General features: G+C 49.5%; 1 protein-coding gene across 1 annotated transcript in view; it reads right to left on the bottom strand.

The window, feature by feature from the left end:
- The window catches only part of LOC142576538 (monocarboxylate transporter 12-B-like), a 101592-nt gene that overhangs the window by 73156 nt on the left and 11601 nt on the right, over positions 1 to 16835 (bottom strand). The window contains exon 2 of the mRNA XM_075686698.1: positions 2308 to 2465. The gene's annotated coding sequence lies outside the window, so the exon portion shown is untranslated. The remainder of the gene's footprint in view (positions 1 to 2307; positions 2466 to 16835) is intronic.

Here is a 16835-nt window from a genome sequence, read left to right as displayed (position 1 = left end):
TTGGGTTGCTATTGTTGAGGAACCGTTGCGACGTGGGTTTAATTCCGCTCAGTATTACAGCAGTTTCAGGGACTTTTATATCATTGTCAGTGGCGCATTCCCAGTGGCTCATGGCTAGTTGCCCAAGTTAGTGCTAAAGACGCTCATCGGAGGCCACCACAGACCGGGTTGCACATACGCAGTACCACACCAAGTTGACATGAAATGATGAATGAATGAAACACTTTCTCCCAAAGGCCAAAAAAAAAACAAGGGGTCAGGTAGTCTTATAGGTGAGGTCCTGCGTTCCAATTGCGTACGCCGCCCCTCTGGACTTGATCCAGGATTACTAGTTGCATTCCTATGTCCGAACTGGCTAGCTGTGCCTCTCGCTGATCCGTACTAATTTTTGTTTGGCTGCCTTAACTAGAATTCAGTTCTCCGAGCTTCGGCACACACCACCACGAAACGTGTTACAGTGTCGGCCTACATCCGACCCACTGCCACTTAGGCAGGTAAAGCGCTGGATGTGTGATGTGTAATGTTATTAGGTGCGAATCCGTCTACACCCTTCTTGGATCGATCACCTCTTCTCCTTTAAGGGACTTAGGAGGCGTTTCATATATTTGCCGCGTAAAACGCTGGTGAGCGTGAATCTCTCGCTAGATCTGGAACTGGCGAGAATCTGGGGTCAGAGAGCGCCGCTCGGTTGCTAAACTCACGAGTTAACGCGCCCGCCCTCGAGCCTGCAGCGTGGGCTTGGGAAAAAAATCAACCTGTGATGGTGGGTCGGTGCGGATTTGAGTAGCCGTAAGGCTGCGGCAGGTGTTCTTCCGGTCATGGAGAGCCGGCAGGCTCCCTGCAAGTCTGATATTATGGACGACACTGCTTTAAGCTCGTGAAACCGTATTGCTAAGGCTATAGCCGTCGCCTCTGCATTAGTAGCGAATGTGTTGAGTAAGCAAGCGCTAGTGATTAATTGCAAATCCTTGTTTACGGCCGCAATCACGTGGCGTTGCCTATCGAAGCTGGCCGTGTCGACGTACACGACACTGGAGCCGCTTCTTAATTGTTTACGGAGCCATTTGACTCTCGCTGTACATCTGGCCTCCGTGGCAGTCATCATGCATGTTCATGGGAACTGGCGCTACTGGGATTCGTTTCCAAATGTCAGTGGTACGCTGTCCAACATCTCGTCAAAATGCAATGGGTAGGGCGGGGCTCCTATCTTGGTGACGATTTCCCTATCCACTGGCGTTTTACTGAGACGGTCCCTCTGACAAATGAGCACCGCTGCCTGTGTTTTGCCCCGGATGGCCGCTTTGTAGGCGCTTTTAATTAAGGCATCGACATAGCCTTCTTCGCCCTCGTCGAGCCAGTGTTACGGGCAAAACCGTGTGTCAGTTTACTCAAGATAACGGCCGGGAACGTGTGGGAGCGGCGCGTTCCCTCAGTCCACGCCAGCAGGCCTCACTCCTGGCCAGCCGCACCCAACCTCGCCGCGCCAAACCTCTCTCGCAGCCCAAACCTTCAGGCTACTAGAGCGTGGCACAGCGCTATAGCCAACTGCCAGACTCCAGAGCCTTCTGCCTGTACCGACAGGCACGTCCTTCCCTGTTTAGTGTCCTGAGGCTTGTAAATGTATCGTCATTATAGGGCGTAGCAAGCAGGCTTCCTCCATGTTGAGTGTGTTGGAATAAGCGTGAGAGCATTGAGCAGTTTTTTTAATGCCACAAAACTCAAGGTATTTCATAATTAGTATACAGTACACGCTTTCAACAAAGTATCGCAAACTTATGTCCCGCTCTGCATACTCTAAAGCTCCACACGGCACCGTAGACTGGCCTTCGCTGTGAATTTCATATAGCCAAAAGTTCGACGAAACTTCGTCTGATCAGGCGTCATAATGAAGGAATTATTGCAATTACATGAGCACGTCGTGCTGTGATAAAAAGCCGTTGCGGAACCCGCTTGGTATCCTCGGTTGCCACCAGGGTTCCACGGACAGCAAGGAATCAATATATAATCCAATAAATGTTTTATTGATATGAACATTTACTTTTTACGTATTTACTTCACATCTAGAATTAATGCTCTTTTGAGACGTTGCACATAATTTTCAGCCGTAGCTATAACAATTACAAGAAATCACACGGCTGCAAGCGAAACGCATGGCGCATATCAAACACGGTGTACGGCTTTGTAACAACGCTAATGCATGCCCACTGCTTCGTTTATCAAGAGTAGAAAGTGAGCCACTTCACGCCGACTGGGACCTTTCAAGTTACAGGGCAATCAAAACAAGAAAGTATACTATGACAGGCTCACCTTCGTACGGCAGGCACCTTGCTCCAGCTAAGGCCCGTCGTGAGCTCGGAGAAACCAGACCGGCGCCATGGCGGATTCCGACATTGTTTGTGAAAACTCAACAGTCGGGTGACAAGTGGGATTGCGGCGTGCTCTGCAGACGGAACCAGCGGGCACGTCTGCAAGTCAGAAACAACAAATACGTAGACTGGCGAACGAGACGGCCTACGCGGTAACATCTGGCTTATACAATAACAGCTGCAGAAGAAAAAGAAAATAGATGACATGACAGCAAGAACACGCGCTGTGTTCTGACTCTTCCTGTGGAAGATAGCGCTATTTTTTATCGCAGAACATAAAAGTAAGATCGTTCGCTTCAGGCGCGAACGAGGAATGCACGGGCCGAGTTGAGAAGAAGAATGCGCGTAAAAAAATGGGGCTGACGGCCCGAGATTGCTCAAACCCCTAGCGCTTCGGTGACTAAGCGACGCATCTGACAGCGTGGACGGCGTAATATTACCTCCAAATGCTATTGGCGAATAACTTCGCAGTAAAGTTGCATCGAATTCTGCAAAAAAAGTCACAGCCATCGATACTGAAATGTAACTGATACCGCGTACCGTGCTGGTCACAATTAGCTGTTTGCCGTATGCGCAAGATCAAACGTCCCCGCGGCGTGCTCGCACTTGAAGGCATCGTTATTTTCCGACGCCGGCTTGTGCAGAAGCTTTGGAAGTTGTTTTCTGGGACATCGCAGACTGTGTGGAATCCTCGATGGCTCCGAATAAAAAATAAGAAAGAAAGAAAGGAAGAAAGGAAGAAGGAAAGAAAGAAAGAAAGACAGAAAGAAAGAAGGAAAGAAAGAGAGAACACCACAAATATTTCGCCACTGCGCAGAGGCCACGAGGTGCACCACATCTAAAGCTTCAGATAAAATCCAACATGGGCCCTATTCTCATGCGATGCCTTTTATTTTCTACTGTTTCTGCCCTCATTCACTGGTTCTAGTGCCGCAGTGCGAGTATTATTGATGGAATCGCCCATTGGAGGCAACGCACGATAAAGAAAGGATGTGAAAAGAAATGAAATGTTCCAAATATGGGCCCGGTTTTCCTTGTCGCTTTCTTGCGATAGCAGTTATATGGACATTCAAGGCACATTTCTGCCGTTGTCATCGCCGTGATGTTCCGAATTAAGGTCTAAGGGCGATAACACCGTCGTGGTGCGCCCTGCAGTGAATGCGCGAGTGAAAGCGTGCGAGGGGCGCCGACGATCGCGGCACAATCTCGCCCGCGTGAAAGGGAGGAAAACGGGGAAGAAGCGCGCTGTCTTCCGTCGTGCCCGAGCCACCCAACGTTGCGAGGCACGGAGTGCGGCATTTGACTCCGGCTCCAACTGCGTATGTGGCAGTTGCGCGCGGTTGTGCGGCCGCACCTTGAAAGCGATCTTCATTTGGGGAAGAATCTAGGTGCGTCGACGGCTTGTAGCTTTGTGCGCCCTGTGTGCTCTCGGCGCCCAGTTTGCTTTGAAGCGATAGATAGCACGAAGGTATCTTCGCTCGCTGCTGTTGCCGCGCTTGCTCACACCAGCGTTTTACAGCGAGTGTCTGCGGTCATCGAGTGTGATGTGTTTGTGTTTGCTGTGCGCGCTGAGACCATGCCTGTTAATTTAGTTAGCAAGCGAATGTTTACAAGTTGATACGGCCAATAAAAATACTATCCTCACTTCGCACGGCTGTCTACAAATTTGCTATCGCAATCGATGCTTTGCTTTTAGGACGCAACTGCGAGTTTTTTTTTCGCCTCCCGTTTTCTTAGTGGGGCTGTATTTTGCAAGAATCACTGTCATCCGCTTCCATCGGTTCCTTCTCACTCGCAACAACGAACGTTGCCTGCCGGCTGTAACGGCGACGCCATGGTGTGCGAGCTCACGATGTGTGACATGAAAGTAAATCACAAAAAAAAACTAATTCAGCTCTCTGCACTTCGTTTATGCTTTTTTGAAGCCTCTTTTCTTGATTGCCGTCGGGTGTCACCCTGTAGGAAATTAATGTAATGGCGGGACGAAGGGACTGCAGCTTAATGTCAAAGGACGGACTGCTGGGGCGCTATAACGTAAAACTATTCCAAACTTTTCTATTCCAATTCTGCTATCAGCCCTCTACGATTCGTCAAAAACTTTTTTCGACCACCCCTACTTCACCTGTCTATCACGCAACGTCACGAAAACCGCGATACCTTCCCATCTGATATGATGTGTACACATTGATTATACATTATTTGGCAGAAAAAAGAAAAAAACAGTTGTTTGTGATTTGACCCCTTTTCGCCATTAGCCCTCGGCTATTGATAAAAAGTTATCGGGCTGCACCCGCTTCACCTGCCTGTCACGCGACGTCACAAAACCGCAAGAACTCACCGCGTCAAAGTGACGTGTACGCGATAAAGATTCATTAATATGCCGAACAAAACTGAATTTTCTTCGGAATAGCCGCAGGCTGCCCCGTTCCGAAAGGGATAAAAGAAGGCTGCCGCCCATCGCTCGGACGCTGGCTACTCGCACCTGCTGGAGAGCATGGGTGTATTTGCGTACCATAAAACTTCTTGCGTGGCCGTGTAACGTTTTCGAGCACTTTCGGCACGTTTACCCCCTCATTCTGCCAACTCTTCTTTGCTGAGGGTCCGTTTTAGCGTCATCCTTGAGCTTCCGTTGCGTGCCGCCGCGATTTTCGACCAGCCACCGCAAGCTAAGCCAGGGAAAGCCGACCAATCGTAGACGCCGGCACCTGCCTCTTCATCCGGTTATTGACTTTCAGTGCAGTGGCTCGGCCCCATCGAATCCCTCTCCACTTGAGCGTCCTCCTCGCCTCTTGTCAGCCAATTAGATACGACAAGCCGCTCAGTGTAGGCAATGTTATTCGTTTTTCAAGCAAACAAAAGTGACCTCCTATGAACGAGGAGAGCGTTTGATTGGTCTGTTCAGACAACACTGCGCGTGACCGCCCGGTGCTTGCGTTGGTAGTTACGCAAATTTGACGTCAGGAGATTGGAATAGAAACGTATTGGAGTAGTTTTACGTTATAGGGCCCCTGACTACAGTTTGACTATTTTGTTACAATGACCCCGGTACATGGAAAGGAAATTAAAAAAAATGTTTAATGTCACAACATGCGGAAATGTCGGTTCGTGAAGCATTGTGAGGGACGGCACGGTCACTATACAATCTTTTACTTTTACAATATATCTAAATATCGCTTGAAACACGAGGATTATAATTTGCCTGTTGAGGCAGATTTTTTCACGAGTCGGGCGTTACTTGCATGACAAGTCACAAACTCAAGACTATTGACAAAGTGAAATAACACGGACGACACAGAAGAGATACACGGACAAGCGCTATCAACCTTTTATCTTCTCTGTGTTATTCGTGTCGTTACGCGCTGTCAATAGTTTTCAGCAGGGATTACCAACATGCCTAACGTACCGTCCTTTGGAAACAAATGACAATGTCCGGACCCCTAATAAGAAAGATTCACTAAATTACTCTTTAACCAATCTCTTTGGGACACGTGTTACAATTTCTAAATTGAAGCCAAGCTGTAGTCCAGCCATGCCTCCAGAAAAGAAATGCTACGCCTAGATTTTTTTTACATATCCACCATCCTTTACCTAGGTTTAGAATCGCGTTAAGGAACTCGTGGTTGTCAAAATAATTTCGGACTCCCCTACTACAGCGCGCACCTTATATTGAGATCGTGGTGCTGGCAAGTAAAAATCCAGAACTTAGATCTCTCACGCGAGTAGCGTCCGTCTATTCAGTAAATACAGTCGAAAAAGCGGAACAGCCTTATCAGTATCGGGAAACTACTGTCTTGTCGAACTAGAAAAAAAAAACTAGCCATGATTATTCCTTAGAGGCCACACACGAACTTTGGAGTGCGAAAATTTGAGAAAGAAGTTTCGCTAATTACAGAGCGTCCATTGTAGACAGCCTGGAGAAACCCGCGTCTGTACCCCGACAGTACTCGGCCATTATACCGTTAGACCGTTACAGAAGCAGCAGGATGCGGTACCCCCCGCCGTACAAGTTTCTTAGCAGGGAAGCAGCTCTCGCATGGAGACAACTACAAACAGCGTTGTACCATAACCTTAACGTGCTAAGTAAAATGCACCCCACACTTTAACGTGCTAAGTAAAATGCACCCCACACTATGGGAGGACAAATGTCCATGGTGCAATGTGAAACCCATATTAAACCACATAACATGGGCATGTCAGCAAACGGACGTAGTCCCAATCATATCACTACCAAGGTCGGTGCAATGGAAGGAATTCCTGCTTATCGACCGCTGCGAAGACCAGCTGGGCCTAGTGTGGCGCGCACGATGAAGAGCAGAAGCCAGCGGAGCCATGGACCGAGGGCAACCGACCACTGTGAAAGAGGACGGACGAAGCTGCGGGTGAAGACCTCCGTGGAAGACACAAGGGGGAAGGCTCCCCCGAAAAATTCGCCCCAGCCACAGAAGAACACAAATACTGAAGCTCAATAGAGTTTTCACTCACTCACTCGCTGAGCGTACTGAGCATTCCCGCATACTTGCTAATTTCCACACGCCGCTAATGGGCAGTTCCTTTCGTGGAGCCTATGGCGTTATATTAGAAATTTTCACCCTCTCACGTGCGGCATTATTCGATTCGGCGAAGCACCGATCAAGGGGCGCCAAAGGGTCGTAGTAAGAGGTACTGACGAGCAAGACGGTTAGTGCCCGCCATTCGGGAAAGTGACCGAAAAGGGTCGAAAGCCGGTTTAGGGATTATCGTCGTTTCTTCATCGACGCGACCATGACGCCGCGACAGGTTTTCCTAGGAACCCCTGTGTATTCTCGGCCCCGCACGTGCATTCAGAAGCTTACTAGGAAGACCGGGGTGCGAATACTCTGAAGTATGTGGCGTCTGTGCAATCCTGTGTCTACGAACTGCTGACAGTGGATGTGTGCCAACAGTGCCATATGGCCAGCTGCCACAGTTTATCTCATTTTATGAATGTACAATGGAGGCCCGGCACGGACTGAAGGGTGTGCGTGGGTGGTGCAATACGTGTGCGCGAACTCTATCAGCAGGGGGGGGGGGGAATACCCCATTCCCTGGCCCCTAATTAATAAGGGCGCGGCCAAGAGCTTGGGAGGAGCCAGTATACAATTGGGTGAACTTGACTGGATCGCCACCAATATCTGCTGTCCTCCGACCCAGGGCACTAGGGAAACGAGAGGTTATTTAAGCGCAGATTTTAGACCTAGCTAGGCCATCTAGAGTATAGAAGCTGAGCCTACAACCTGTTGAGAAGCGTCATAGAGCTAGTGCCATCCAGAATCGCCTGGGCCGCCTAGCTGCGTCTGAACTGCGAGTTACTAGTTGGCGTAGGAGTCGACAAGTCAACGTCAGCAACGAATCTCACGGTAGTCCCCTCAACTTAGCTCAACCTGCTCGAGTGAAGACGTCAGACCTAGACTCGCGGGACACCCAGCCCACCAATCGCATCCACCGCAACGAGATCGGCTTGCCAGCATTCTTCGGAAAAACTCTACCGTCGACTCCAGCCTTCATGAAATTAATGCTGCTTCCCGTCCATGCGTATGCCATCAATTGTTTTCTATTGAACTTTGTTTTGTGCGCAAGGGTAAATTGTATTCTTGAGTAGCGTTAATCTCTACGCCACCGTCCGATACTTCGCGAAACTTCAACGATTCATTGTTCTCGCCATCAGAAGCCTTTTGGCTACGTTTTCTGAGCAAGTGCGCCGCTCGGAGCTTCGTCAGTTGACCTACATATAGAAATTTGATACCGCCATTTCTTACACGGCTCCTGAGTAGGCGGCGACAGGCCGTAAGCTTGTGACCTTCGTTAGGGAACGATTCCTGTGTCTGCCCAGTAGCCTGAGGTGCACTCACAATGGCTCATGTTACAGAGGAACTCGAGCTGGACACGTGCGTGCCTGTGCAATAGTGCACCAAATAGGTGCACATCGTGGTAGTCCTAGGAAAATTGTCAGTGCGCGAGCCTGAGCACTTTCAAGTGTGCGCTCATTTATTACATTAACGGTGTGGTTGGGGAAGGTACTGATGGACTCTCTCAGATCACCGGCATTCGCTTCATTAAGAACGCTATACAGTGGGAGAAGTTAGGGATAGCGCAACTTGAAGAAACTGACTTACAAGCACAACGTGATAGCCCTCATTCGCGTCATACATAGCTTTCAGTTTAGTCGTGTGCGTCCAGGGAACTCTGGTGAGATCCGTCGGCGCATTTTCCTCATCCCTTGGTTCCCGCTACCGGCCACTGTGCGCGTTTACACTCTCTGCACAATTTTTGCCAAATAAGCATCACAATAAGTCTCCGCCTCAGCGTTTCTAGTGACCCGATTAACGTGTATACCATGCATTCATCGAGGAGACCGAACAACTTTATTTGCCACGCTTTCACGCGACAAATGTAGTGTCACCTACTAATAATAGCGGAAAATGTTGCGCTCTGGCTGGAGGCTGTTGTCTTAAAAGACGTCACTGGCGAATGTGGAGCCGAAATTACTAAACTTTGTGTTCCTAAGCGCTGTGTTCCGGCGGCCGGCCACCTTCGCCAATAGAGTGAAGAATCAATAGTATGATATCAAAGTATTACTCTATCAAAGCGAGGAAGTCTCCAGGTTTATAGGAAGTAAAAATTAAACAACCGCGAACAAAATAAGCTGGGACTGGCTCACTGAACTATATACATGAAGTGAGTTAACCTGATGAACCCACTACCTGAACCCACGTGTTGAGGAACGCCGGCAGCGGTGAGCGCGAATGCTTGTCTCGAAGTGAACGTTCCGTGCTGCCGCTTCTTTTACCGTTTGCACTGTGCTCCGCCTCCGAAACTACCCTGATCAGGTGCATCCCAGACTTAAGGCGCGAGTGTACAGCCCGCGTGATGCCACCAACCTTACTCGTCTTGTCCTCGCGTGCTCGTCCTGCCACCTGCAGCTGGTCACATGGCCTCAAACACAGGCTCAGCAAGCACGCGTACTCAGACGGCTTGGTTGCAAGCACCGTACATGCTTCGTACCACTCAGGAAAACGTGGCTGCGGCGCTGCTAACGTGTCTAAAGTGTGCGTGTAATTGATATGGCCATAAAAATCAACTAAGTGGTCCTTTGTATCAGTCGTCCCTTCTGTCGTACACCAGCGACAGCAATTTTGACTTCCCGCATTGAGGTAGAAGTGCACTTCTTTCGTCGATCACCTAAAGGCTGCCGACGCCACCCGGGGTTATTAGAAATAGCTATCCTACAGCGACTGAGTGAGTCAGTATAGTATGCTTCTATTGTATAGACAGATGTCACAGATTTTGAGCCGTCGTAAAATGGAGGAAATCTCTCTTTAAAGCAGTATCGGAACAATCTTATAATACCGTAAATAAAGTGCTGCAGAGGCACAAATTATTACTTACACCATCCCCCAAGTATTAAGGATTTTGCCACGGAGCTGTGCGTCTCGTGTTGATGAAATGACAGTCGCCGGAACTTACTTAAGTAATCCAGCACTACTTTTTAAAACGAGGAAACAGAAATACTTGACAGGACGGGCACTGACTCCAACTACGTTTATCGAAAGGGGCGCAGGCTACATTTATCAGGAAGGCGCTCAATGCATGCGCAATCATGACTGCAGGAGAAACTTACGCACACACAGAATCAAGGGCGAGGCAGTTGTCCTGTGTAAATCCATGGGACTTCAGAACCTGGCTAGAGCTACTGTGGACTCCAAAGTCAATACTTGGTCCGTGTTCTTCCCTGTTAAAACCCATAAACTCGATGCGCCTTTCAGGACAATTACATGTGAGAGAGAGAGAGAGAGAGAGACAACTTCATGTAGTCGCCTGCAGAACGACACCATGACTAAATGGCGCCGTGACGCGGGCCCTGACGTCTTCTCAGCGGGTGGTCTCTACTCAACTCCAGCGCGTGTTACTCCCGCGGTTGGTCGCCCTGTGGGGCAACGTTCCGTCGGTTTCGCCCGGCCTTTGTCTTTCAAGAGCCGCCGAGACCTGCTGGACGGCCCAGGTTTGGCTTTCGTGGCATTCCGACGCAGCCGCGAGTCGCGGAGGAATCGTTGTACTTGTCGAAGCCTCATTGGGGAACTTGGTGCAATCCCATAGGATGTGCGTCAGGGTGGCCCTCTCCCGCTGGTACACGCGGCATACATCACTCACATATAATTTAGGGTATTTATTTAGAAAGGCACCTGGCAGCAGCACATTAGTCGATTTTTGCTTAAGCCCTTAAATAGTTTAGAAGTGTCAGACCCCTTTGCTACAAAGGATTATTTGGGCGTTGCCCGCTTGTTGAAAGCAGAGGAGCGAATAGGTTATACTTTCTCTATAGATATAGAGGATATACTTTATTCTTTACCCCAGAACGACCTGTTTATTGCAGTTCGACAATATATAGAAGTAAATGGCACAATTGGCTTTCAGAATGCAGCTGCTCGGAGTATCGCCAATCTTATGTCACTTTTAGAGTTTTACATCAACACCACCTTCATCCAGTTTGACAACCGACAGTTTCTACAGCGCCAAGGCACTTGCATAGGATCATGTCTAGCTACAGTTCTGTGTATTATTTTTCTTGCATCAACTGACAACATTCTGCTGTCATTACTTGAGAATGCAACGTCCCTCAAGATCTTTAGATATGTGGATAGCTTTAAGTAATCTTAAAGAAGCGAAATACAGGTACTTATGAAAAGATCGCTATGCGGATTTTACATCAGTTCAGACAACATGGCACAGGGCTGCCTTTAACGTACGAGTTGACGGAACAAAATAGCTTTCAATTCTTAGACCTCAACATCCAGCTGGGAGAAAGATGTGTTTGCTGGGACTATTGCCCAAGAACCAAGAAAAAATTTTTTTCCCTTTTGATTCGGCCCAATCAAAAACTGTAAAAAGGGCTATTGTGACCCTTTCTCTCCAATCTACACTCCTCATGTCATACCCTCACATGATGCAGGTGGCGATTCAGGGTACGGTAGCTACATTGCGAAAAGCAGGGTTCCCTGACCGTGTTTTGCCAGCCGTGACTAAGGCACTGTTAAAGAAAATCAAGTAAAGAGCAAAGAATCGACGGGGACATGAACGTAGCAGCGCCAAACCAGCGGTGATCCCGCATATCCATACGGTGTACCACAATCTGAATAGGGTTTTTAACAAGTATGGTGTTACGATGGTCTCCTCTGCACCTTTAAACTGGCCAAGATGCGCCCCAAGGTCAGCAGTGGCTGGTCATCTCATTTCAGTCGAATTTGCCGTCATAGAGAAGTGCCCCCATGGCCTAATCGTCGGCTTAGATTTTTTGTCTTGTCATTCTGCTTTAATTGACTGTGTGACCAGCGCTCTTCAGCTTGAGCTGCCCCATCTTCCCAATATTCCAGCCGACATACCACCACGCTTATGCTCTCCACATTACGTTCGCCTGCCGCCTCAACTTCTGCATACGTCAGTTTGACGTCTTCGCATGATATTGCCGATGGCGACTACGTCTACTACTACTAAGTACTGTTACCCGCTATGTTGCCCTTTCTCACACAATTGTTTCCATTGTGTGAGCAAGGTGATGCGCCAACTCGAGATTGTCATTTACCAGATTATACCCATGAGCCCCGCTTCTTCGATCTCGCTACTGACTGATGTTCACGTTTCCCGACCTCCTCTTTGTAGCGAGCGCCAGGACAGCGCTACTGCCACCGAAGGGTGAGGTTACGGAGTGATCCGTACACGGATGAACCCGAGGTTTGGCAGAGCGATGAAGCCGACGATGAGGTCGCATGCACTTAGGCAGGCTCAGACATCTTTACTTGCCCTAGCGCTATTTGTAAATATTTTGTAAATATATATTTCGCCTATATCTTGCCTCTGTCACAGTATCATCGGGGCAGAGGCGTCAATGCCCTTCCTTCGTTCCCCAAGGTTCTGCCATTCGTGAATTATGCAGGAGTTGTGGCTGTATGTGCATGTACTTTGTTGAGAAAGGTTTCCTGCGATCAGCTGAGAGGGAAGGCCCTAAAGTGTGGGGAGGAACGACTTCTTTGAGTCCCTCCGAGTGAAGATACTTGAGGAAGCGAAGTAACCGTGCCATTTGGAAGTGAGAGTTCGGCGGCAAATCCGCGTATGGGCGGTAATCGAGATCAGAAGACCCCCATAGGAAAAGTTGGGCATGATAAAGTTGAACACGAAAATGTGAGGTGGCAGTACTATGAGCCACTTTGTTACCTTCTCCGTGAGCTGCCACATGTCATGGCCGCCAGGTACCCCAGCTTTATTGCCACTATTCCATTCCTACACGAGAATCTGGCGGATGCGTAGAGCCATGTCATATTCATGCTGGGGTCTTAACGTCCTTTATTCCGTAAAAGCAGTCAGTGTAGGTGATGGATGGCACTTTTTTTCTTGCGAGGTAGTACAGATGGCAAATAAATTGCGCCTGTGCAGGGGTCGTGTGGTTCAGTGTCGAAATGTAGCGTCTGTATTCGCCGGTGGAGGGTTTGTGCCAGACCAGGTCCAGGCAGTAGCGATCGAGAAGGGCGTGGCTACATCGCGATTATACCGATTGTACCGATGAGTCGCTGCCTGGTCGTTGTGGCCCCATTTGCCAGTGACACAGATGAGGCAGTTAAGACGGTGCCTTGCAGTGTCTCGAGGCTCTACACGAACGCGTCGGCTGTTCCAGAGCAGGGTCTTCTGGTCCTCTGTCTTGAGATGCAGTCAATACGGAATTATGTCTGCGCGTGTTTGAGGATATCTTCGCTGGACGACAAGGCCGTTAAGTCCTGCAATTTGCTTATACACTCGAACCTGATTACTAGTAATTTGGAGGAGGAACCGAAAGTACTTCGCTATATCTATTATTGCCCTTTGCTGAAGTATATACCTAGTGGTGCACACAACTTTAAACATGCGAAGAAGCTACGGCTCCGCGGCCTTTCCAACGGCTACGCAACCGCGTATGCAATCAAATTTTAGGGAAACACGAGGGGAGAATTTGCGGCGTGTGAAACACGCGACTTTTTAGCCTTTACAATAGCGTCCTTATGTGCCAATGTGACGGTATTTTACTTCTACTCTCCATTTGACTTGTTCATATTGTCGCGAAATTGACGAAACTGCGACGCAGTCGACACCAACAGCTAGCACGCTGCGATGCGAACGAAGTCCGTCGTGTTCGAGCAGAACGTGGCACACAACAGGGTGCGCCGACTGCTCCGCTTGGGCCGTATTCTCGGGTGACCTTAGTAATGATATTGTGAGACTGCTGTTAAGCCTCAACAGTTTATTGCACACGTCGCGCGCTGCAGACGATGCCGCTGGCCATGATGATGAATATATACAGATGAATAAGACGAATGCTCACACAATTTCCCCCGCGCGTGAAAGCGGCCAACCTGGCCGCTGGTTATGGCGGGAAACGCCATATGAAAGATTTTAAACGCGAAACATGCACAATCTCTGTGGGACGGCAGCGGCCATCCAAAGGCGGAACAAATGGAGTAACACGATAGTTAACTGGCGAAGTCTGTTCCCGAACAATGCAGGGCTCGACAACACGGGACAGAAATTTCTCGCACAATCCAAGAGCGCGAACTGGGGTCCACAGTAACACTTCGTCTCCAGGGTGGAAGGAAACGACACGGTGAGATGCATCATAGCAAATTTTGCGGTCTTGTTGACTGGCGTCGGTGTTGAGGCGGGCATTTTGGCGGCACCGGGCAATGCGCGAAACGAACCGCTCACACACTGATGTGGACGAAGGCACGGGGACATCGAAGAAAGAAGCATCGAGGATAGTGAGCGGTTGGCGACCATACACGAGGAAAAAGGGCGACTATCCCATAGTGCGTTGGACGGCCGTGTTGTATGCGAAAGTGACGAATGGTAGAATGACATCCCAATTGGTGTGGTCAGGGTTGATGTACAAAGATAGAATGTCGGAAAGCGTGCGATCAAAACGCTCTGTGAGACCCTTAGTTTGAGGGTGGTAGCTGGAAGTCGTTTTATGGACGGTATTGCACGCACGGAGAACATCGTCGAGAAGCTTAGAGCGAAAGGTCCTGCCCCGGTCAATCAAAAGGCCACGTGGGGCTCCGTGCCGTAAAAAGGTGGCTTCCAAGAAAAAGGCTGCACCCTCCACTGCGGATCCCGAAGATAGAGCGGCTGTTTTAGCGTACCGTTTCAAGTGGTCTACAGCTGTGACGATCCATCGTCTACCGCCAGTGGTTAAGGGTAGCGGTCCATAGAGGTCGATACCAACGACTGCGAAAGGAGCTTCAGGACACGGGACAGGTTGGAGGAGTCCAGCCGGAGGTGAGGTCAGCCGTTTGCGGTGTTGGCTGAGCGAACAGGAAGCCACGTATTTTGCTAAGCTGGTTGCAAGTCCAGGCCAAGAGAAGCGGCTGCGAAGTCGCTTGTTGGTTTTATGGAAACCAAAGTGACCGGCAGTGGGATCGCCGTGAAAGGTCTCCAATAGCTGGACCCGAAGTGATCGGGGAACGACAGGAACTCAACGGTGCCCTTCGGGATGAAACAGGTACCGGTATAATATCGAATTTTTGATCTTGAAGTTCTTCAACTAGCGACGGAGCCGAGCGTTAGGTGTGCGAGATGATCCGCGAACACGTTCCATAAGGGAGTGGCAGTAGGAGTCATTACGTTGACTAGAGCAAAACGTATGAGAATGGCTCGATGGGAGCCCGTCGAGAGCTGCGAGCGAACGGAATGCATGCGACGCGACCTGCGGTTCCCTCACGGAAGGTGGTAAGCAAGCAGCGTTTGAAAACGGTGGTAGGGGACGAGAGAGAGCATCGGCATCCTGGTGTTTCTTTCCAGACCTTTAGGTGACGTTGAAGTCGTATTCTTGTAAACGGAGCATCCAACGGCCGAGACGTCCCGTTAAATTCTTCAGCGTCGCCAACCAGCACAAGGCGTGGTGATCAGTAACTACCGTGAAGTGGCGGCCGTGCAGATAAGACCGAAATTTTTGGACGGACCAAACAACGGCGAGACACTCTTGCTGGGTAATCGTATAATTTTTCTCTGCAGCTGTTAGCGTGCGACTTGCGTATGCAACCACACGTTCTTCGGAATTTTGCTGACGTTGCAGAAGAACAGCGCCGATACCGTGTCCGCTTGCGTCAGAATGTAAAAGAGTGGGTGCGGTGTTGTCGAAATGACAAAGCACGGGTTCGGACGTGAGGGCACGCTTGAGGGCGTCAAAAGCAGTTTGGCATTCGTCCGACCATACGTAGGGAGCTCCAGAAGGAAGGAGTTGATGGTAAGGCGCCGCAATGTTGGCAAAGTTACGTATGAAGTGCCGGAAATACGAAGCTAGGCCAAGGAAGCTACGCAAATCTTTGGCGCGTTGGGGCCTGGGAAAGCAAAGGACAGCGGTAATCTTGTCGGGCTAGGGTAGAAGGCACTCCTTGGTAACAAGGTGTCCGAGAACTTTAATGACCCGCCGTGGTTGCTCAGTGGCTATGGTGTTGGGCTGCTGAGCACGAGGTCGCGGGATCGAATCCCGGCCACGGCGGCCGCATTTCGATGGGGGCGAAATGCGAAAACACCCGTGTGCTTAGATTTAGGTGCACGTTAAAGAACCCCAGGTGGTCAAAATTTCCGGAGTCCTCCACTACGGCGTGCCTCATAATCAGAAAGTGGTTTGGCACGTAAAACCCCAATTAATATTATTATCATTATTATTAGAACTTTAATGGTTTTGCTGGCGAACTGGCACTTTTTTGTATTCAGCTGAAGGCCAGCAGCTGAGAGGCATGTCAGGACTTCGTCGAGGCGAAAAGGTTGGCGAAAATATGATGATGTCGTCAAGGTAGCATAAGCAAGTCTTCCACTTTAGGCCCCGTAGTACGGTGTCAATCATCCGCTCAAATGTGGCGGGAGCATTACACAGGCCGAAAGCCATTACGTTAAATTCGTAAAGTCCATCGGGTGCGGCAAAGGCAGTTTTCTCCTTGTCTGCTTCGTGCATGGGTATCTGCCAGTATCCGGAGCGTAGATCAAGGCTGGAGAAATAATCCGTGCCATGTAATGAATCTGACGCATCATCGATTCGGGGCAGTGGATATACATCCTTGCGGATTATTTTGTTCAAGGCACGGTAGTCTACGCAAAATCACACTGAGCCGTCTTTCTTACGCACGAAAACGACAGGTGACGACCAAGGACTTGATGAAGGGCGTATTATGCTACGTTTCAGCATGTCGGCAACGTGAGTATCGATGATCTATCGTTCAACGGAAGAAACGCGAAATGGCCGCCGGCGCACGATGGTGTTCCATCTGTGTCTATGCGATGAGCCGTCGCAGAAGTGTGTCCTAGAAGAGGAGAGTGGACGTCGAAGCAGTCTTTACGCTTGGATAACAACGCCAGTAAATCGCTCGTCTGCTGTGGCGTTAGATCGGAGCTGATGGTACTAGCGAGATCAGAAGCAGGGAGCGGATCCATAGC

This window comes from Dermacentor variabilis, chromosome 3, assembly GCF_050947875.1.
Source record: "Dermacentor variabilis isolate Ectoservices chromosome 3, ASM5094787v1, whole genome shotgun sequence".
NCBI classification, from domain to species: domain Eukaryota; kingdom Metazoa; phylum Arthropoda; class Arachnida; order Ixodida; family Ixodidae; genus Dermacentor; species Dermacentor variabilis.
Note: the sequence above shows the minus strand (reverse complement) of the source record. Positions and strands in the feature narration are given on the sequence as shown.